Below are 24,779 nucleotides of genomic sequence, written 5' to 3'. Positions count from 1 at the left end.
CTTACCTTTTACCAGTAGTTACTGGTTGCGCTCTACAGTGATAATTTCTGTTACAGTTGATATATGTTTTACATCTACAATTAGTGATTTGTGCTAATTCTGACAGTGGCCCATGTGGCCCTGTCTTGTGTAAATAGTCCCCTGTAAATTCTGCCAGTGCCAGTTGGCACAGTGTAAATTGTGTGATTATTATCTAATGTGTTTTGGTATAATACAAAGGCTATTTTTATATATAACCTTGTGTGGAGTTCCTTATGTGGTGGGCCTTGGGTGTTGTTGCTGTGTGCGCGTGCAAACGCTTTACACATTGCCTCCGGGATATGCCTGACTGCTCGTGCCAAGCTACCAAGGGGGTGAGCAGGGGTTATCTTTGGCGTGTAACTCCCCAGCCCTGACTTAGAGTGGTGGTTTCTACCTGGTTTTGGCGCAAGCCTTAGCCAACCAGAAATCCCATTTCTAACACACCCCAAAAACCACATTTTGCAATTCAATCCAATGCCATAAATGGTGTTAAAATTCAACTGACAACACAGAAACAGTTTTTAGGCACCCATGATGAGATGGCTACCTCTGGGCCTACTGGTAGACTAGGCCACAAGCTTGGGACTGAAGCCTATGGCAAAAGCAAGCACACTGCCTAACTCCACAAAATGGCCGCCACCCACATGGACAGGCCACCCACAGAAAGTGAAGACACTAGACAATGAATGCAGGCCTATGGCAAAAGCAGTGCACACAGCCTGGATGGCTCCACAAAATGGACGCTAGCCACCCACAACAAAAAGAAATGGAAGACAGACAATGCAATCCTATGGCAAAAGCACACTGCCTGCCTTCACAAAATGGCCGCCACCCACATGGTCAGGCCACTCACAATAACAATAAAATGAAGACAAAGGACAGGACTAGGAAGTTACAGACTCTGGGGAACTTCCTTCCTCTTTTAAAACATTGTAAAAAAAAAAAGAAAAATGACTCCTTGCTCCAAAAACTACAGCCAAATGACAACCTGAGGAGTTTTTTTTAGCAAAATGAACAAAATCATCGTTTTCGAGAAGGTTTTATGCTGCTCGCGAGATATTCTTTGCCAGATTGCAAATTCTTCGTGTTCGGCATCCCAATCTTTACTAAAAGTCGTTATCGTGTTTGCGAACACGCATATTGAGCGCGCGAAGAAGACAAGAAGTGTAAGTCTGCAATGTCGCGCAGTGTGGAGTTGCCAAAACTGCGCGAGCTGAACACCTAGGGTTACCTACTGGCTGAAAAGGCCTATTTATTTAACACACACCAAAAAACTGAAATTCCACCCCAAAACCACATTTTGCAATTCAATCCAATGCCATAAATGGTGTTAAAATTCAACTGACAACACAGAAACAGTTTGATGAGATGACTACCTCTGGGCCTACTGGCAGACCAGGCCACAAGCTTGGGACTGAAGCCTATGGCAAAAGCAAGCACACTGCCTAACTCCACAAAAAGGCCGCCACCCACATGGCCAGGCCACCCACAGAAAGTGAAGACACTAGACAATGAATGCAGGCCTATGGTAAAAGCAGTGCACACATCCTGAATGGCTCCACAAAATGGCCGCTAGCCACCCACAACAAAAAGAAATGGAAGACAGACCTTGCAATCCTATGGCAAAAGCACACTGCCTGCCTTCACAAAATGGCCACCCCCCACATGGCCAGGCCACAACAATAACAAGCATAAGCCAAGGGGAGCAAAGAAAAGACATGCAGGCCTATATGGAAAAAACAGCACACTACTAAACTACCACCACAAAATGGCCCCAAGCCACATGGATGGTCAGTCACAACAGGCCATGGCAAACAATGAACTCAAGCAGGCCTATATGACCAGACAAAGGAGGCCTGCTAAACAACACAGCTTTAATACAAAAATGCAAAAACGAAAATCAACAGGGCTACGAAAGGTTGGAAAGTTACACAGCAAGCACAAACACACATCCAACAAAGGTATTTATTTATTAACAACACACACACACAAAAAGTGAAATACACCCCAGCCACATTTAGCAATTCAATCCAATGCCATCCATGCCCTACATGATGTTTAAAATAAAATTCAACAGACATCACAGAAACATGCACCCATGGGTACCTCTGGGCCTACTGGCTGAAACTTCAAAGAAAAACAACTAGGCTCCTACTGAAACTATAGACCACCCACAACAACAAGAAATTTAAAAAAAGAAGGAAAATGCCCCAAAAATTTAGGTACAAGCCCCAATCAAACAAACAAGTACACCAATTCCCCAACTTACTTGTAAAATCTAAATTCCAAAAGTCCTCAAATCTAATCCAATGATATATGATGCAGCAGACAGACACAAAAAGTGATCCTTCCAGCTCCAAAATCTAAATGAAAGTGAACAGCACATAGACAAAGCACTGGGAGGAGCCTGCTGGACAGAAACAGGAAGTTGGAGACTCAGGGGCACTTCCTTCCTCTTGAAAAAAAAAGTAAAAGAAGAAAAAGGACTCCTTGCACAAAAAACTACAGCCAAATCACAATCCGAGTAGTTTTTTTAGCAAAATGATCATTTTCGAGAAGGTTTTATGATGCTCGAGAGATATTCTTCGCCAGATTGTAGTTTCTGCATGTTCAGGATCACGATGTTACCAAGACTGCCGCCGGAAGTCAGCTCGCGCATCCGTATGACGTGTTCGCGTTCGCACACTCTCACGGGAACGTGCGGCCATACAAATCTCGTGGCGCGCGCGAACGGATAGAAAATCAAGTCAGCAAACACAGAATCACGGTAAGTCATTACCGCACGCGCGAGAACGCATATTGAGCGCGCGAAGAAGAAAAACAGCTACACTACATTGCAGATTGCGTAGTATTCGGTAACTACACGTTCTACGCGAACCGCGAAGTTACCGAAACTCCACAAACTCCGCGAACGGAGCGTAGTTCACTGCCCAGGGTTAATTGTAATGGAAAGTTTGGGTATGTACCTTTAAGTTTTACTTGTCGTGGTAGTAAAAAAAACTCACAAATTAAATTTTCACTACTGTGAGGCATACCCCTCCCAAAGGATAATGTTGGGTTGCCTTATAACATTTATTAAGTGCTAACCTTTGATTGGGAACAGGTAGAGAATTCCTGTTTGGGGCTGTGGAACTGTAATTTTAAATCCTCTTTAATGTTAATGCTGGTTTTTAAGTTACAATTTTGAAAACACCACTTTTAGAGAGATGGCATTTTCTTGCCCTAGTTATTTGGTGCCTACAGCCTGTTCCTGGGTCACATGACTGGGTGTAGTTGGCATTTGAACTTTGTATACTCATCCTAGACAGCCACGCAATAGAGGAATTAGGTGTGTCTGGCTGGGTCATCACTGGAAGGGTGGGTGTGGAGCTAGGCACATCCCCACTTGCAAATCAATAAGCTGTGCCCTGCCTTCACACAAACAACTTCACACTAATCCATTGTATCTGCTGCCAGGCTGGAGACAGGGCAGGGGAGACAGCATTTTCTAAGCACTTCAAAGAGCAGCTCTAGAAACTGTATCCTACTTCAAAGAAGGCAGCAGGTTTAAAAAGAGGCCTCTCAGACCCCTTCTTCAGTATGCTTTCTGGACTGTGGATGGACTCTCTAATGACTGCCTGCTGCTGTGGTCTGCTGTGTACTCCAGAAGACTGCTTTGCTACACTTGGAAGGACTCCTCTGCCGCCTGAAGCCTGCCTGAGGCAGCAGAGTGGGTTGGCCTGACTTTACGGCAGCTCCCACTACGTTCTGCTCTGCAGCAGCATTTCCTGTTCAGCTATCCATCACAGAAGAGGTATTTGTCCTTGTGGAGTTCTCAGCAGTTACAGCTTGCAGCGACATCCTACTGGATATTTCTGACTTCCAAAATAGAGTCCAAAAGTAGAAATCTTCACTGCAACTTTTTGCAGTAGCTCCCTGATGCCGATGCCTCCTTCTCGGACCCAGCCTTGAGCCTTGCCCCACTGAACGTTACCTTCTGAGACATTTTTCCACTAATTCTTTCTAAGTCTGAAGGTAAGCACTGACTGGGCCAAATCCACTTCTTATCTCTAACCCGAGATCCAACCAGTGATCCATCGCGGTCACCCATATTTTTTTACGTTGACCTGGTCTCGAGCAAGTAGATATCTGCAGTTGGTGCTTTGATCTGTTAGGAACTTGTTTTTACCTTAAACTTTAAAAAATCATAATTCTGGTACTCCTAATTGGATTTTTGCTGTCTTGGTGTCCAATAATTTACTTTACTGGGATTTTTCTTGTGTTGTGTTTTTACAGTTTTGCGGTTTGTGTGCTACATGAATACTTTACACAATGTCTCTGAGTTAAGTCTGACTGCTTTTGTGTCAAGCTACCAAAGGGTTAAACACTTCTTAATATAGTGACTTTAGTGATTCACCCTGACAGGGATTGTGGCTGTTGTTTGAAGAGGGCTTCCACCGCAATCGACAGAAACCCAGTTTCTCACAATGGCATACATTTTAGGGGTAGGCGAAACTCAAGGCGTTTCACTATGTGGAATTCCATGGAGTTACATGAAAACTTTGCACGATTACGCTGAGTTCTACGAACGGGCAGAATAAGGCACGCCACACTGCTCACACTGATTTTTAGTGCTAGGAACTTGTTCCACGCTGAAAAATCATCACAAACAGCACAATGCAACCTGCAGAGGGTGCTGCTCCTCAAGTTGATTTTGTTGCTGCTCGAGTAGATTGTCTACTTGACTGGCAGCTTTCTGACCACGAATGGTCACGACTGCCAGCGTTGGGGAAATCTTGCCTGGTTCCCTTCTAGCGAACACAAATTGCGCTAGAGAATGCCAAATCTCTCTCGCCAAATTATTGTTGGCGAGCCGCATGTAAGAAAAAATTCCACCACACAACGGTTGGTGGAATTCGGACAGACCTCTCCATCTCATCCGTCAGAGCGGAATTTATTGCCCACCCCTAATACATTTATGCCCATGAGTGTGGCTTTACAGAGACAGTAAGATTAAGTGTAATTCTGACGTTCTCTCCTTAAGTGCAAAAAGATTGTAAAAATATAAACTAAGCACTTCCATTGTTCACAAGTAAGTGCTGTAATATGTACACCTTGAAGAGTGCTTTGGTAGTACTTCTTCATCTAGTCTTATCATCTTTACATTTCATTGCATTTCGAGGAACTTTTTTTTCATCAGGAATGTGATAGAGTAATCTTTTCAATACTTAATTAAATTCTAAAAGAAACAAAACTTTACAACTCATTTTAATTCTACATTGGATGATGTCCTAGGTACTGATTACAAGTGGGTTGTGTCATTTCGGCCCCTGTGCAATATCCAGTTTGTGCAGCGACTGCAATTATAATGAATGCGAAATGTAAAACACTCAGGGGCATATTCTCCAGGAGCTATCGCAGAGTTATTGGCACTTTAGCACAGCCAAAGTTGCGATAAATGTATTGCCCCATTCACAAGGTGGCTCAAACAGCCGACATCACCAGTTTTCCGGCGATGGCATCCTCAAAAAACATTGCCACTGATGACCCTGGCAACTATCAGTAATGAGATGCAGAGTAGGCGTTCCCGAGGAAAAATCAGCAACAACACCACACCTCAGCATTCTTAACGACCAGCCTGATCTGCGATAAGATCACAAAACAGGCGATAAGGTGTGTTTGCAGCAGAACATTAACACCTGCTCAGACCTGGTGCAAAGTCGGACCACAACCGGCACCAGAAAAGGGAGCCCAGACCACAGCCACACCTGAAGAACAACAAATGCCATGGAGCCACTGATCATGCAGGTCGGAGCCCCAACAGGGCCACAACACCCACTGCCACTACCCCCAGGCCCCCCCCACGGACTCCCGCACCCATCTCCCGGACCAACACTGAGGCAGCACAAAGACAGTGACCTCCTGAAAACGCACCAACCTCACAGACCCAACACCAGGAAATGTCATTGCCCATCACAGGCTCAAAAGGACAACCATCCCACGCATCCAGACCACCATTGCCCACAGGCTGATGGTACCAACACAGCGGACAACCAACATCCCACCTCAGACAAAGCTGCTGGCTGTGCTGCATCTGTTGGCCTCTGGTACCTTCCAAACAACAACTGCCAGAGTCGGAGGAGTCTCAAAGCCAGCCCAATCCAAGTTCCCCACAACTGTCTTGTATGCCATCATCAGATTGGTTCCACACTACCTATCCTTTCCCCACACTGAGCAGGAACAGCTGGAGACCAGGCAAGGCTTCTACACCATAGCTGGCTTCCCGCACGTGTCAGGGGGCATTTGACTGCACACATGTCCTACTTGTGCACCCTGGCAACACTGCACACGCATTCCATCACTATGCAGGCAATAGTGGACGACCGGGGAATCTCCACCAACGTCGATGCCAACCACCCATGCAGAGTGCATGAGTCCTACATTTTCCAACAGTCCATCATCAACCGGCGCTTCCAGGCTGACACCTACGGAAATGCGCTGCTCATTGGCAGGTACCAAGTGAACACACCACACACCTCAACTCCACAATCATGCAACTCACAACACTGGAATGCACATGTCACAAACTCACATACAAGATGCCAAACAACATGCCCACCCACCAGACATGACAGCACAACTTACTGTGGCAACCTGAGCCAACTATGCACATAAGCCATCAACGGCATGGCACCTCAGCCACACAATAGCAGATTGTGGGAAGAGGTGGGTAACTGACCGATGAATGAGAATGTACACAATGCCAAGTGTGGCGTGGATGCGATGGCCAGACTGCAGTATGCAGACCACACACATATCCATGTTGACATACACCGCTGGTGTATGGAGCGTAGTGGACAGAGGATGCAACCATGTCACCCCAGCCAGTGGGGAAGATCCCAGAAATGTAGCTTGTTACCTCCCCCCCTGTAAGCGTGAGCGGAGTGGGCTGGCCCGGCATACGCCAGGCCAGCGTAGGGGTGTGAATAAAAAGCACGTAGCTCTGGGAGTGGTTCTCTTCCGGAATGCCCAACGTCTCTGCCAGGGTGGCACCTCTCACCCCGCCACGAGGCCGACGACGTGGGCGGTGTTGCCTGCGATCCTATGCGCCTGCTGCACCCCGGGCCGCTAGTCCCCGTACCAGTCCTGCCAGGCACTACGCAGCCAGGCCACAATGCACACCTGCCGACACCAGCGTGTGTCAAAGAGGGCCCACCATGTGCCAGTGCAAGCTCCAAGCCCGAGTGCCGTGACCCTGGCAGCCTCCTCAGACCATCATGGCCTCCGCGACACAGGCCAGCAGTACACCCTTCTCATTGACATACTCCACCGGCATACACAGCAGACTAGTAGATCACACATTTGGAACTGAGTCTTGATTACACTATGGCAGAGAACATTAATTATGGCTGCTTTTATGTCACTATACTCCCTTCGATGTGGTGACACCAAGTCTGTGTATAACATTCCAACCACACGTGTCTATGTGCCCACGCGGACTACTGCCCTTGGGCCACACTGCGCTGGAGTAGGTCACACATTTGGAACTGAGTCTTGATTTTTCAATGGCAGAGTACATATATTATTGCACGCAAGGAGAGGTGTAAGAGGATGACGCATTTCAGACCAGAGGAAAAAAGGATCATCAATACTGAGGTGATCGAACACTACCGACAACTGCCCTGGTGTCACGGACTCTGTGCATCGCAAGCCAACGACACGTGGCTGTGGGCCCCTGCTGACCGCTGCCTCCGGCCTACACTGCGGCCCAGCAGGCCTCACACCAATCCAATCCAGTCCGTACCAGGCAAGACACGTCACCGTCGCTGACTGAACACCTGCTCAGCTCTGGTGCTTTTACCTCCGTCAACCACGAGTCACCCCCAAATGCCATGTCAACGTTGTGTGTTAGAGTTCCAGGTGGAGCTCGCTGAACCGCGTCTGGACCGTGCTGACCACTGCCTCTGGCCTACACTGCGGTCAAGTAGGTCACACATTTCAAACTCAGTCTTGATTTATTTATGGCTGACTTGATATCATTGTACAGGCCTCATCGCAGACTGCATCCCCTTTCAGCTCCGGTGCCGCTAAGTCTGTTCCCCGAGATCCATAGACACTTTCTGGTTGAACTTTGGTGGCGACTGAGTCCATGGACTGGGGGTTGTCGTCACCATCATGTCGGTGATACTGACTTTGTGCCAAAAACGAGGCAGTAGCATTCCACTCCTCAATTTGCTGCTTCCGGACGGCTTCTACCCTCTGCATCATGCCCTGGAGGACACCTTCCACTGTCCCCCGCAACCCTCCGTCACATTCACCTCGGACATCGATGAGGACCTGCACAGCTCGCGTGGCCCATCTCACTGCACCGCAAGTCACCGTCCCGTGGCGGTGTGCCTGTGCCTGCCGCAGTGCATCCGGGGCCACTAACTCTGTGCAGCTCAAGTCAGGGACCCTGGCTCCTAAGATATTGGATGACCTCTGAGACGATGGCCTTGGGGTCATCGACGCCATGTGTATGTGGCCCTGCAATCTCCGCTGCCTCCAGACTCAACCGCGTTACACCAGGGCTCACACATCAAATCGAGTCCTGATCGGCCCGGACGATGCATCACCGCAGGAGGCACACGCCACCATCGCCAGGACCACCACCAACTGCAAGAGTCGAAACAGTCGTATTGGCAGACTAACGGAGTTCCTCACACCTGTTTTGGATGCCATCATCTGCCTGATACCCTGCTTTGCACTCCAGGTGCCCCAACCTCAGTGCACTGCAACTCATGGGCACTTCTGTTTGTATATTGGGTGACCTCTGTACTTGCTCCGGCTACCTCCATGATGCTCCGCAGTTGTCTCTGTTATGCTGGTGTTTTCAGTTTCCGTTTTACTGGTGTTCACTGTTCAAGTTTTTGCCAGCACCAACCACTCCATGAGGGCTGGCTCACACTCACCCCACACACATCCAGCACAGGCATCACTGTACATGTGGCCCTGCCAATAATGGGGCCGGGCGCACTTGCCCATGGCCAGTTCGACAAACTATCTGTGTTCGTCCGTGAGGTCATAATGTATGCATGAGGGCCTCGGGCCCTATAACATTACATTGTGTTGTGTACAGCGGACGCCAACATGTCACCGTAGGCAGCGTGTTAGACCTTGGACATGTAGCTTTATCGTCACCCACTCAATACGTAAGACGAGTGTACTGGGCCATCGTACGCAGGTCCAGCGTGGGTGTGTGAATGATAATTGCATGCCTCAGAACATGGTTCAATACTGGAAATGTGCAAATGCATGTGTCTCTGTCGCAGTGTGGGTCTCCTTTATGTGGTGTAGTTGGTCCCTGAGGGGAATTAAACACCCACGCATGTGATTTAGTTCATATTTCATGGGTTTGGACACCGCCCACACCTGTTCGGCCACCTCAGTTTGGCATCCTGACACCTGGCATTGGAATGCCATGTGTAGCTCGATGAGGTGTTGGGAGCCAGGCGTGCTGACCGGTGCTTCCTGCTGTGTGGTCTGTGCAGGGCTGGGTTCTCTTTTATGTAGCTTGGCTGCCCTGGTGGTGGGTTGCCTAGGATGTCCATGAGTTGTTGTGGGGCATCTGTGTCGGAGGTGTGGTGGTCCTCTCCTGCATCACTGATGAGTTGACTGGTCTGCTCTGCTGGAGGTGTTGTTTGTCCCTCTGCAATGTGAAGGGGAGACGCATGTTGACATTGTGTTGACATGTATGTTGGTGCATTGTTCTTGTTTACATGCAGACTGTATGACTATGTACATTGTGACTGTTTGGGAGGTGTTGGATTTTGATGCGTTACAGTGGACATTTGGACTACATGACGGATGTGAGGTTGTACGTGTACATTTCCATATCACAGTTTCCTGCTCTGTTAGATGTGGTTAGCGTGTTTCAGAGCATGAGCGCAGCCAGTTGTGTCCTCTGTTCTGCAGTGTCGGGTCTGCACATTGTGCCACATTGTCGTCAATGTGGATGTGCTGTTATTGCTATGTGTGTGCATTGCAGTGTGCCACGGGGATCAGGGACATGATCCTGGGTCATTGTGGGTGTGCAGTGTGCTACACATTGTTGTGCATGTGTGCCATTGTGCCCATCTCCCCCGTCCCCCCAGTCCATGGTCGTTACTCACCCTGATGATGTTGTGTCAGGTCCTCTCGAGCTGTGTCCGGACTCCCGCCTCCTTGCACCGTCTCCACACTTATGACTGTGGCCCCCGTTTCCTCCTGCTCCTCCTGTGGCGCAGGGCCCCCACCTCCTGTCACCGTTGCTGCCGTCCTGTTGGCAGCGGGTTTGTGCTTGGTTTGGCTTTTCACATCATGCCAGCACCTCGTGGCCTCCTCCATTGCCTTCCTCGACACTCCGACTGCATTTACGTTGGTCTAATTGTGTGTCAGTTGATGGTAGTGTTCTGTCACGTCCGTGACACTGATCTGGTTTTCCTGCAGACTGCAACCCGTCTACCCCTCACTCATCTACTTAGCCTTCCCCGACCCCGTTGTTCCTTGCTGGTGGTCTGTGGGGCTTGTGGGGTTCGCGTTGGCCTCTGCACTTGGTCCGGGTGCATCCATGGTGCTACGCAGTTTCTTTTTTTTCTCCCTTTTTTTTCCGTTGCTTTTATGGTGCATTTTCCCGCATGACGCGTGGAATTTGCAGATCTGTGACTGGTTTTCCCTGGTTTTGTATCGCAACTTTTTTTGCAGTCGTGTTTCGCATTTTTACGGCGTCGCGTTGACTTTATTGCGGACATTTGGCGCGTTATCGTGAGCCTATCGCATTGTACCGCCAGCTTGGGAATACCACGTTGCTACAGTGTTATTTTCCCGCGATAGACTGCGATGTGAAGAGTTGTGTTAAGCTACTTTTGCAGTAGTTATCATACGTTCTTGAGATTATCTCCCTCAGTTACTACCAGATGCAATAATGTCTGCGCCCCCTCCATTTTCGCCATGCCCATACTGGCAGGTCAAACATTTGAATGTTATGCCTCACTTTGAAAGTAAAAACTGAAATTGGAGAGAATTATAGTACATGATGAATTTGGAATCCAAGGTATCGGATTTCAGCCGTTGACATAATTATCTCCTTCACAGCCAAAGGACTCGTTATATGGTCCTGGGTATCAATAAATACTATGTACAGTCCATTTTATTAATCACACTGATATCTCTCCTACAGTCATCCCATTACATATTTTTATAGTGATAGACGATTGCTTATTTTTGAAAGTTCATATATCTACCTCCTACCTTAATAAGCCCAATACCGGTGCACCTAATAAAAATGAAACATTAAGGGAAGGAGTCTTATTAAAACAAGCATTGGCATATCCAATAGGTCTCGCCTTTGGGACCTTATAAGTGTTTAGTTATCCAGCACAATATCCTTGGTGCAACAACATCAAGTGTTGCATGGCTAAACACTTATAAGGTCCCAAAGGCGAGACCTATTAGCTATGCCAATGCTTGTTTTGAGTTAGTGGCTCGTGTAGGTTATGCCACTGTGAGGTAGAGATGCTGCGAGTGCTTTTACAGGAGCCAATGTGACATTGCGCCGCTTCAAAATGCATCTTGGATCTGGTGTAATACTTCTAGCCCCTATTCCTGTCTTTTCGCACCCAATGCATCCTTAAATGTCCCATGTACAGCTGGGGTTGACACTCCTATTACCCTTGCCATCGAGTGACACTTTACCTGTCACAGGTGGTGGTGGTGGATGTGGTGGTGGACATAGTGGTGGACGTGGTGGTGGTGGACGTGGTGGTGGTGGTGGTGGACATGGTGGTGGATGTGGTGGTGGTGGTGGTGGTGGACATGGTGGTGGACATGGTGGTGGTGGACGTGGTGGACATGGTGGTGGTGGACGTGGTGGTGGTGGTGTTGGACGTGTTGGTGGTGGTGGTGTTGGACGTGTTGGTGGTGGATGTGGTAGTGGACGTGGTGGTGGATGTGATGGTGGACGTGGTGGTGGTGGACATGGTGGTGGTGGACGTGGTGGTGGTGGACGTGGTGGTGGATGTGGTGGTGGTGGTGGTGGACATGGTGGTGGTGGACGTGGTGGTGGTGGACATGTTGGTGGTGGACATGGTGGTGGTGGACGTGGTGGTGGGCGTGGGCGTGGTGGTGGAGGTGGTGGTGGACATGGTGGTGGTGGATGTAGTGGTGGTGGAAGTGGTGGTGGTGGATGTGGTGGTGGATGTGGTGGTGGACATGGTGGTGGATGTGGTGGTGGTGGAGATGGTGGTGGTGGACGTGGTGGCGGTGGACATGGTGGTGGTGGACGTGGTGATGGTGGACGTGGTGGTGGTGGACATGGTGGTGGTGGACATGGTGGTGGTGGTGGTGGACATGTTTGTGGCGGATGTGGTGGTGGACATGGTGGTGGTTGTGGATGTGGTGGAGGATGTGGTGGTGGTGGATGTAGTGGTGGTGGACGTGGTGGTGGACATGGTGGTGGTGGACATGGTGGTGGTGGTGGACGTGGTGGTGGTGGATGTGGTGATGGTGGACATGGTGGTGGTGGACATGGTGGTGGTGGACACGGTGGCGGATGTGGTGGTGGTGGACGTAGTGGTGGAGGTGGACGTGGTGGTGGACGTGGTGGTGGACGTGGTGGTGGTGGATGTGGTTGTGGTGGACATGGTGGTGGACATGGTGGTGGTGGTTGTGGATGTGGTGGTGGTGGACATGGTGGTGGTGGACATGGTGGTGGTGGACGTGGTGGTGGTGGACGTGGTGGACGTGGTGGTGCAAGGAGGAGACAATTCTCCTGCAGTCCCTTCCCACTGGTGGCAATCATTTCAAGGCAGTGATGTCTCACTACAGCTGTAGCCGCAACCGCAGAAAAAACGCCTAGAAGGTTTGGATCGGGTGGCAGGGTTCTAAGCTGGAAAGGGGTGCAAAGCTCTTACAGCCCATCGCAGGTACTATTTCTGGTTCGCTTAGGCTCAGGCCTTCTGGGAAAGCTGCATGTACTGATTTAACACGAGGACAAACACAATCATATTTTCCAAGTGCTTTTCTGAAAGTAGCCACTCACTGAGACAACACATTGAACCTTTTTGAAACAAAAAACACAAGAACGCTTGGCTATTATTTTGGTTAACGCATGTGACAGCCCTTTCACGTAGCCAAAAATAGATCTCAGTGACAACAGACCTTAAAAAAAAGCATGCAAACACTCCAATGACCACAATCAAAAATTGCCGACTCTTAATGTGCACGCGGGGACTGGATGTTTCACTGGTGGCGTGCCCAAACAAAAAGTCCCCAGAGTGTCACACCGCCAGTAAAGCATCCAGTCCCCGCTTGCACATCTTCTGTCTCACCGCGTGCACGCTTGGAATGCGTATTGATTCCAAAAGGCCCTTGCCATGGCGAGTGCAGCGCATGTGCGCTGCTAATGCCAAGCGAGACCTATAAAGGAATGCTTGTATTTTTAGGTCGAGGACTACCGGTCTGCCGAAGGCAGAACCGGAAGTCGAGATTTAATGTTTCCTAGAGTGGCTCCTTAGCCTGCCTCTCTTTTTGCCTCTCCTCCATTGGCTGGCTTCCTAAACGGAGGCCAGCCATTGGAGGAGAGAGCCGTCCCTCCAAATAGGCTCCGTCTTTTTCAGATTCGGGGGCGTGTTTTTTGGTGTTCTTTCCACTTTTTAGCCACGCCCCCGAATCTGAAAACCGCCGCTGCGTTTCTTTCCCCCATGTGATCCCAGCTCTACCCTTTCCTCCCTCCCCTTCTCTCTCCGCTCCTGCGCACCAGAGCCCTGACGCTGGTTTCATCCGCCCCCGAATCTGAAAACCGCCGCTGCGTTTCTTTCCCCCATGTGATCCCAGCTCTACCCGTTCCTCCCTCCCCTTCTCTCTCCGCTCCTGCGCACCAGAGCCCTGACGCTGGTTTCATCCTCCTTGAATAACAAAAAAATCTCCACACGAATTGCGAGTTAAAGCGAAGGAAAAAGGCAAGAGGAGAAATAAGGTAACTAAAAATAACTCGTAGCTTTGGTCACTGAAGTGAACCCCTTGAGAGCCTTGGGGGATGTGGGGAGAGGGGGCTGCCGCCAAGGGGGAGGATTAAGAGAGAGAAACTGCGCCGCTGCGTTTCTTTCTCCCGTGTGATCCCAGCTCTACCCTTTCCTCCCTCCCCTTCTCTCTCCGCTCCTGCGCACCAGAGCCCTGACGCTGGTTTCATCCTCCTTGCACTGGGTAGTCCAAATTAGTTTAATGTTTTCGTGATCCATGCGCCTTGCCACCCGTGCTACCTGCTGCACCACTGTTCTGAAATATGCTGGAATTGGAGAGTGTTTTCTAAAACTGGGTGTGCACATGCCACAGTGGCCATTCCCGTCACAAGGGCAGTGCCTTGTTTTAGCTCCCCTCCCAGGTGAGGCCAGTCGCTCCACACCAGGTGAGGTCAGTCCCGCCACACCTCGAGTCAAATCCGTCCACCGAGGGGTGTATGCTCGCCCATTCCTCCCCCACCACCTTCCATGAGTGAGGAGTTCCGGCGTCCGCTGCTTCTTTCTCAAACTCGGCGCTAGTGTGCGCGTAGTGAGGAGGTCCGCCCCGGCGCCAGAGAGGCTCGACTCGTGCCTTCTGCCCTCCCCGTGCCACCTCCTCTCCTCTGCAGGGATAGGCTCAGAATCGTCCAAACTGGCCCCCAAATCCCGACATGGCACAATGCCCCTGAACTAGTGATGTCCTTGTTTTTAGAATAACTAACTCATTCTCCTCCTTTACATACACCACATGAAATTAACATGCAGTGAGACATGATGGCTCTCAAACCTGATGAAAACTATAATTAAAAAAAAAAATCTTGCTCAAAACAAAACGTTTTCACTTGTTTGTTTTATGAGCGAACAATCAGGGCTCCTAGATTGTCAATGCCCAGTGTACTTCCACCGTAGTCCGGCACCGCTCAGCAGCGGCTAGCACTATCAGGCAGTGCGGGGATCCCGCGGAGCACACAGTCTGCTTCATGATCAACTCTCTCTCCCTTTCTGACTTCACCGGTTCCGAAAAAGAACATGCAGTGACAGCTGATGCAACGCAAGGAAACGTGTGTTCACAGGCTTACTGGGATAGTAGTTCAGTATGCAGCCCGTTGTCGTTGGTGTTCATGATACCCTAGACAACATAAAACTACATCCCCCGGCGTCCTATACGAGGGAGGCAATGACTTTCGTGCAGGTTGGCGGGAATTGTAGTCTTATTGGTTACTCAATTATGTTGAAATAAGTATTTTAACCGTGCAAAAAACCTACATATGCCAATATGCACATGATGAAAGAAGCTCCGCAAATTCGGTGGGGCGTATTTCTTTCAGGTTGAGATGTTCGGGAGTTCCCCGAGGTCCTTGAGTAGAGGTTCAGACAATCTATAAATTAAAAAAACAACTATATATTGCGTGCCGACCCTATAATGCCGAGACCATTGCATTGTAAACCACCAGTGTTTTTGTCCCGGCGGTAGCAACACAGAGTCCTGGTGACTCACCGGGGGATGGCACAGCGCTCGCGGGCGGCGCCAGGTGGATCTGTGTGGCTCTGTATGTATGTCTGGGGGATACACTTTGTATGTGTGTGGCTCTGTGTGGGTGGTTCTGTATGTGTGTGGGGTTGGCTCTCTCACTACGTCACTCTCTCTCCCTAACTCTCTCTCTATCTACCTCACTCTCTCTCACTACCTCACTCTCTATTTCAATACCTCACTCTCTCTCTCTATCTCAATACCTCACTCTCTCTCTGCTAATGCAATAGGTATCACATATGCAAAAAAAAAATAATTCCAATAGAAATGCCAATGCCATTTATTTAGGGATACAATAATGATAAAAAAATAATGAGCAATACCAATAGCTCTACCTATAATGTTGCCGAGACCATTGCATTGTAAATGCTTGTTTTTTATGCAGTTGGAATGAGCCGTAAGTCAATTGTACAGTTGTATGTCACATTTTCGACCCTGAAATACTAACGCTCATGTATATCAGGACCATAATTTCACCTTCTGAAATATTTTCAATAAAAATGTAGGTTTCTATGATTAACTCACCATGATAATATTTCAGGAATAAGTATAATGAACTTGATATTTGTGTTGGTTGATATTTCGACTTCAATAATAAGGTAGAATGCCAATTCTAAATGATTACAGTCAACAGAGACTAGGTGGGCCTGGTGATCCATGTTCTTTATTTGTAAAAGTACTCAATTTCTTCATGTGATTACCCACATGCTTTCAGTCCTCGCACTGTGGCTCCATTACGTAACAAATATGTGACCTAAAGTTTCCATGGATTAGCATCAGTAGCATGTACAGCCATGTTCATTGATAACACCGCTCAAATCAAGCTTAGAAGGGAAAAATAAAGTATGATGTCAATGCAGCAATCATAAATACATGATGTTGTGCTGCTTCCATGGCCACTTGTGAATGAGACTTGTAACTGTATCATGATACTGGCGAGGATAGTGCTGCATCACAATGAGATGGTCCTAGGAAAGGTTAGTGTGAAACCTGGCTATGGACCTGGTCAAGATTTGGGTCATATTACTGGAAAAAAGCTTTGCTAATCTCCCGGTGAGGATCCATGATGGAAGAGGTCCTTGTGTGGAGCTGGTAGTTCTTGAGAAGGAGCTGGCTCATGGTACTGATCCTGATGAAGAGCACACCAGGGCCATATTGTGGATATGGTGAACCTTCTTTGTTTGCGCCATGGCGCACCTCTGAATCAAGGAAAGTGTGCCGTATTAGAATGAATGTGCTCAAAAGCTGCTCCGTGCTTCATTGTGCAGGCAGCAGCCCGCCTGCACTTTTAGGGGATTAGAGATCCCCTTGCAAGCGGGTGCAGTGAGTGACTGTACCTGCTTGCAGTGGGACGTTTGCCGGGGGTCCATGGGACCCCTTCTTTGACCCCAGAGGTCTCCCTTTAGGAGGCACACAGAAAGTGTGCCTCTTAAAGGCATGTTTGACTCTGTACCCACATCAGTAATATGGCGCGGGTGCAGAGGCAAAATAATTCCTTTATTTGCATGGAGACACGCCCACATGCAAATGAGGGAACACCCTCTCATAATAGCGCAGGTGCAACATGTGCACTATCTTTTTCTGTATTACAGAAAGGGATGTACAAGTGTTTGTGTCACATTCTGTAATACTATTGTGCCCCAAAGGCATTCATTAGAACGTCTGTTGCACCCCCGGGGTACAATGTATAATATGGGCCCAGGTAAATTAAACATTCCTGATGAAGAGTGGAGATGATGCACATTCACAATGAGCTGCTGAGATAGTGCCCTGGAAAAGAGTTGGTTTGGGATTTCTGGGATTAGAAGGTGAAGTTCCTAATGAGAAAGATGAAGCTAGGCCAGAATCAGGGGACTCTCCGCTGGATATTCATGAAGAGGAACCTGTTCAGTCTCCTGATGAGGGGTAAGGTGAAATTATTGCTTAGGAGATGAGTACGAATTCTCATGAGTAGTTGGACCCGGTTCTTCTTGAGGAGCTAATTGACATTGTTGTTGAGCAACTTGGACAGGGTTTGAGAAAAAAGCTATGCAATGTTAATGACAAGGACATTGAGAGCTATTCACAAAGGTAATTTTACACATCAGTAAATCTACACCTATAAAGTTACTCTTACAGTTTTGAGGAACTTTAAATAAATTTGGCTAGTCACCATTTCCAAGTGTAACGTTACTCAAAAGTGTGGACTTACATGTAGGGTCACATGTCTGCACACCCTGAAATAGGTGGTTGAGTCAGAAAAAACATAAAATACAACTGTAAAGTTACTACTACTAGTAGTGACTTTACAACCATACTTAGCATTCTGCATGCTTGGCGGAAACCTTCTTAGTTGGGGCAGAAACCTGTAGGTGGTAAAGTACAGGAAAAGTTTATTAACGTTTAGAGAAAACAATGGTGTGTTAAATTGTAATGACATATGTAACGTAAATGTAGAATATTTCATTAAATTAAATATATTTTTTTAAGATTTTAAAAAAAAAACCTACCTAAAGTACATTTATATTTAATTACTTTGTATTAAAATTACTAAAATGCATGTATAAAATTAATTAAATTTAAATTTGCTCTGTTTAATGTTTTTAATTTGTTTCACTTAATTAAAAAGGTAATTTCATTATTTGTTAATATTATTTAATTATAATTTATATTTAATTTTCTAACATTCCACTAAATATCTACATTTAAAAAACTTAAATAAGTTAGTTGTATAGAAGAATGTTTCAGCACCAGTGGTTGGCCATGTGTGGTGGTGGCCTTACTCCAGCTCTGAGCTGGAATGCATTTACAACTGTGTTGAGTTTTTTTATGTAGTAACTATAGAAAAGCAGTTTGTAAATAGCATTGGGCTTACTCTTTAGAAGATGGGCATATGTGCCTCCCTACTCCCTTACTTAGACCTCCCTTAACCCGTATTTTCTCTTTCCAAAATCCCTCCCATTTAGTCATAAGTTGTACTCTTTTTCCAGCAACTCCCCTGTCCTTACTACATTTACTACAAAAATGTATGCCTAAGCGTTTGGAGATCTCCACACATAAATGACAAGGGAGTTAGAGGCCTACACCTCAGCATGTGTTTTTTTAAATAATATTTTGCAGTACATTAGTAGTACTATTGCAGCACCAGAATGTTCTTTTTTTTTTTTAAACCCAATCTTTATTAAAGGATTTTCTTGTTACAACACAAAAACCCACCTAATGACCCACCCCCCACCCCCAGCTCAGATTCTGTTGCATTGAAAAGAAAGAAAAAAGACGTGAAGAACAACAGTTATGATCATTAAACAGCATAGCATAATACGGAACTGACAATAGTCTAAAAAACAAGTATGGCTTACGAATTACCCCGTTATCTCTGAGACCATTGCAACACGGGATCCCAAATTGCCAGCCCTAACTTGCGCTTGCGCAGGCCCTTTCTTCTGTAGATAGCTACTTCTAAACTACAAGTGGCCAACAGGCATGATCTCCATTGTTGAAAACTTGGCGCATTTGTATCAAGCCATGCTGACGCGATGCATAATCTAAAGACAGCCATAGCCACAAAAACCAGTCCTTGCATATATTTCGGTCTTGAAAAATTAGCAACACCTAACATAATCTCTTCAACATAAATCTCTATTCTTGTATTAAAAACTTCCGAGAGAAATGTTGAAATATCGGCCACTACTGATGTTAGTACAGTACAGGTAGCAAAAATATGAATGCTATCGGCTTCAACTAGATCACATCTAGGACATGTAGTTCCCTTCCCAGTCCCCCATTTAGCGATCTTATAGGGAGTATAATATAGAAAGAAAAAAGTTTTGTAAAACCGGGCCTGCAGCTTGGTAGACATTAAAATAGACTGATATAGTAAGAGAGATTGATGAACAGTTTCCCCAGACACACCAAGTTTAAGCTGCCATTTACTTAAGTATTTATCAAGATCATCAGATTGTCGCAGAAGCAGTTGTTCATAAATCTCTCCTATTTTGAGATTATTTCTCGAAGCCATATTCTCCATTAACTGCACCTTTTGAAATGACACGTCCCCCTCCTCCTCTTTTTAATAAAAAATCCCGAATTTGCAAAAATTTAAAAAAATCCCGTTGCTCTAAATTGTATTCCAGCTGTAATTCACCAAAAGATTTAATACCTAATGGAGTATAAAAACACCCAAGATGTGTAATCCCATTCAAAAACCATCTTTCCATGCATAAATCATTGAAGATCCCAGGGAGATGGCTATTTTTATGGATTAGGGTGTAAAAAGATAGTTGTCCGATATTAGTAAGTTTTCTAACGGAATTCCAGGTCTTATAGATACCAAATATGGACTTAAATTTAACTTTTTTAAAGTAGCTATCGTTAAGATGACGCCACAAGCAACCTCTGGATTCATTACCTAATAGCAGCTCTTGTGGAGTTGGAATATCCCCTTCGCTGCTAGGTGCAAACGTAAATAAAAGCTTATTGCAGTATTTTAAGATAGTAGCCCAGTAATATAGCTTAAAGTTGGGCAATTTCATGCCCCCTCTATCTTTAGGGAAAGTAAAGGTTCGCAAGGCTCTACGGGATTTTTTGTACCCCCAAATAAATCTAGAAAACATACTATCCAAATCTTTAAATACTTGTGAAGGAAATTCTAGACAGATTGATCTAAAAAAATAAAGGAATCTTGGAAGGAAAAGCATTTTAATCAAATTACACCGACCCACAATGGATAAATGAAGATTGTTACTCCTAATCAAATCCTTTTTTGTACGTTGAATTAATGGATCAATATTATCGGTAACTAGATTCTCTATTTTGGCCGTAATACTCACGCCAAGATATATAGCTTTCTCGGTAACCCGTGTATCCATCATCTCAATTTTACTGTTAAGGATAATCTGAGTTTTTGATTGGTTAAGTTTATAGCCCGATATTTGGCCAAAAATGTTAGCTTCCTCTTCAATCACCGCAGTCGAAATCACTGGGTCACTGGTAACCAGCGCGATATCGTCCGCGTATGCCAATGTTTTGGTGGCCTGATCTCTTATCCAGATGGATGGTATCAATGCGTTGTTATCTAATCTTCGGATAAATGGGTCAATATATATAGCAAATAAGAGGGGTGAGCACGGACACCCCTGTCTTGTACCTCTAGTAATAGACAATGGTGCTGAAACTGACCCATTCACCATAACACCGGCAGACGGATTGCTGTACAACATTTTTACCGCTGTAATAAAGGGATCTCCAATGCCACATCTAGCCATCGCAATCCAGAGATATTTCCAGGAGACCCTATCGAAAGCTTTTTCAGCATCTAAAAGTATAAGTGCCATAGGGTCTCCTGAAACTTCACACCAATCAAACAATGAGATTACTCTCTGGATATGATCTGTGGTATCTCTACCCGGGATGAACCCGTGTTGTGGAGCCGATACGATTTTGTGTATATTCAGAGCTAATCGTGCGGCGAGTAACTTAGCGTAGATTTTAGAATCACTAGTTATTAAGGTAATTGGGCGATACGACCCAAGTTCTGTAGGGTCTTTATGTTTTTTTGGAAATACTATAATTTTTGGCCCTTGACCATGACTCTGGGGGTCGCCCCCCTAGGAATATATGTGCGATCAGTGTTGTTAGTATATTCTTAACTTGGGGAAAGAATTGGATATAAAATTCAGTGGGAATCCCATCCATACCCGCCGCTTTGCCTGAAGTAAGACTTTTTAATGCGAGAAGAATTTCCACCCCTTGCGGGATGACATCCATATCTTCTGAATCATTACTTTCTAATCTCGATGGGCTATCTTGATTGATGTATTCGTTGATTGCATCCAGTTGTATATTAGTATCATTATCCCTATATAGAGCCTGGTAGAATTTATAGAAGGCAGTTCTAATTGCATCCGAATCAGTTATTAGCCCTACTTCTGGATCTCGAATCATCTTAATGGAGTTAACGGAATTGAGTTCACGGGCGCGTACCGCTAACTGATGTCCAGCTTGTTCACTCAGTTCGTAAATAGTTTCCTTATATGCGGTTGCTTTATTAATAGCTTTTGTAGTTAGTATATCTATGACACTATTTTTAGCAATTGAGATCTGTCTTAACTCATTTTCCGTGTCTCTTCCCTCCTGAATGGCTTTAATTAGCCCTCCTTCAGCGATTGCGATGTTACCCTGAAGTGTTTTTGTTATAATCTCCATCAATGTTATAATGGTATAGCCCATCCCCCCTCACTGCTGACCCTGTTGGTACGGCCGGGCAGTGGGAGCTCACCTTAGAATGTTGTGAAACGAAGGTTCTGTATTCAGTGTGGAGAGCGGATGATCAGAATAAAGAGAGTCACACTTACCTTGTGTGTGGTCTATACTTTTCATAACACTGGCGACGTCTGCGGAGGGGGCAGCTGGTCATCTCCCCTTTTACGTTGTTCTCTCCTGCTAAGTGCTCAAGTACTAGGCAGTCTTGGGTTGGAGTTACTGTTCTGCTTCTCCATGTTGGTGACTCTGTTCTTCTACAGTGGTGCTGTCCGGTCGACGTGAGGTGACGCTGAGACAGCTGGCATCCTGTGCTTTAAGGGGAAGGAGAACAATGGACTTCACATTCCTGTCATGTGGAAAGTGACGAAATTCGCCTCAGCGTTCCTGTTAGGGATGCGTGATTAGCCCCGTGCGCCGATCCCTGGTGCCCAGCGGTTCGTCTTGAAGCTCCTGCTTGGTGGGTTTGTCGCGCTCTACCCCTGAAGCGGAGTGTTTTGCCATCGAGTTCAGTTTTGGAACAACTGCCTGTGTGGTGTCAGCCCCGGCGCTCGCCTTCGCCTGGCAACAGCTGTTTCCTGTGAGGCTGCCTTCCTGAGGAGGCGTTCCGCTCCGCCCTGCGGTGTCGTCTGCCGGCGCACCAGTACTCTCCGGGCCGGCCAGCAGTCTCCTTTGGCTCCGCCGGGAGGCAACATCTACCGGCGCTCCAGTCCTTTTGTTCCGGTCTGAAGCCTCCGGATCTACAAGTAAGGTCCAACCAGTTTCCTTTGTTCGTCTGTGATGCACGCACATAGTCGTGTGGTAAAACTCTTCAAGGCTATTTCCATTGTGTGAATCTCCTCCTCTGTGATATGCACACAGGTGCTGTGCATCTCAAATGCCGTATGCATTAGCGTGTTTTCTATCTGTGGCACGCACACATTCTGGTCAGTCTATGCCTATACTGCTTGTTTAAACTTTTCTTTGAAGCGAAGGTACCTAATCCACGGTGACACGCACACCTTTGTGCGTTTGGTTTGGCGTGACTCATCTGGCATGTGTTTGGAGGTGTAATCCTGCTTGTGCTTGCTTTGCTCCTCGCATAGGTCGTGTTGCCTCAAAACTGCACTTCCTCTGTTTTAGGTCAAGGTTGCCAGTAATATAGCGTTATATCTTGGTGAACCTCACGAAATGGGCACTCCTGGCATGAGTCAACCTCCGTCTTTCCTCAATGACTGTGGTGATCCAGAAATACATTGGAAAGACTGCACAAAGCTATTTGAGTCCTATTTAATCGCTATGGGGGGTGAAAGGTTCTCCCCGCTGCGCAAACAACACATCTTGTTACACAATTTGGGCGTTCATGGACGGAAAGTCTATGAAACTTTACCTGAACCAGAGTTGGAAGAGGAGGAAAATGTTGATGTGTATGACATTACTATGATGAAATTGGAGTCACATTTTGGTGACAAGGTCAATGTGGTGCTTGAACGCCATAAGTTTTTTAGTCGCACCCAAGGAAAGGGGGAGTCGATTAATAATTACATAGCCGCCCTGAGAGGTCTTACACAATTGTGTGATTTTGGTGACTTAAACGATTCCCTTATAAGAGATCAACTTGTGAGGTGTACAAATAGTGGAAAAGTACAAGAGAAACTGTTGGCGAAAAACCCATCCCTAAAGGATGCCGTTTCTATTGCACAATCTGTGGAGCACACCGCCAAGTGTGTCAGAGAAATGAAAATTAAAGAGGAAGTTGTGGCAGCCATTCAGAGTGAAGGGTCTGAGGGAGAAGTTTTTAAGGTTAACAATAGAGAAGGTTGTAAAAGCACACCATTTAGTAATCCTGGAAGAGAGTCCCAAGGGTTGAAATGTTTTAGGTGTGGCAGCAATAACCACCTAGCCAACAGCCCCTTTTGTTCTGCACGGGGGGTGTTATGTAAAAAATGCAATAGAAGAGGACATTTAGCCAGGGTGTGCAGGGAGGGTTCAAGTTCAAGTAGCCCTGCTAGGACTGTCAACACCAGTGGGGAATCGCAAGCTAGATTCATTTTTCAGGTGAAAGATAGCCAAGAAGTGGAAAGGCCAAATTATCCTAAATGTGTCATTCTCATTGACAACAAACCTCTTGAGGTGTATGCGGACTCATGTTCACCGTTTACGTTGGTTAACCTAGCAGATTTTGAGAATTCCCTGGGGTGTGACAAGGGTATGCTGGCTCCCCCTGATATATCGCCTGAGGGATACACTAGAGACCCTATCCCTTTGGTGGGAATGGTTAGTAGTCACATAGACTTCAAGGGTAGAACCATTGTAGGCAATGTGTATGTAGTTGAGAGGGGTGCGAACCTGTTGGGGTGGAAACACCAGAAAGATCTGGGTATTATCCTGGACCCCAACAATGAGAACCAGGTCACCCTAGTAGACCTTCCCAATAGCAATAACCTCATACAAGAGGCGTTTCCCGATCTTTTCACCGAAAAATTGGGAAAGTTAAATGATTTCCAACACAGAATAAAAGTCAAGAGGAGCGCTAAACCTGTGGTCCACAGAGCGCGACCAGTTCCTTTCCGGTTGAGAGAAGTCCTCAAAAGTGAGTTAGATAAATTGTGTGACATGGGTGTCATTCAACCAATAGAGGCATCAGAATGGTTGGCCCCTTTAGTTATTGCTTCTAAAGCCAATGGTAATGGTATCCGTGTTTGTGTGGACTTGCGCAGTCTCAATGACAATATCTGGGTGGAGAGGTTCCCACTGCCCAACATAAATGAGATGCTGAGCACAATGGGGAAAGGTTGTTACTTCTCTGTCATAGACTTATCGATGGCGTACCATCAGGTTGAGTTACATCCTGATTCAAGACCCCTAACCGCATTTTCATCACCGTTTGGGGCCTACATGTTCATCAGGATGCCTTTCGGTTTGGCTTCGGCCGCATCTGTTTTTCAAAAAGTCATGCAAAAGGTACTGTTTCCAGGATGACATACTAATGTATGGGGCAACGGAGGAAGAACATG

Source organism: Triturus cristatus, chromosome 1_1, assembly GCF_964204655.1.
Source record: "Triturus cristatus chromosome 1_1, aTriCri1.1, whole genome shotgun sequence".
Classification (NCBI taxonomy): domain Eukaryota; kingdom Metazoa; phylum Chordata; class Amphibia; order Caudata; family Salamandridae; genus Triturus; species Triturus cristatus.
The sequence above is the reverse complement of the archived record's forward strand: the minus strand, read 5'-3'. Positions refer to the sequence as shown.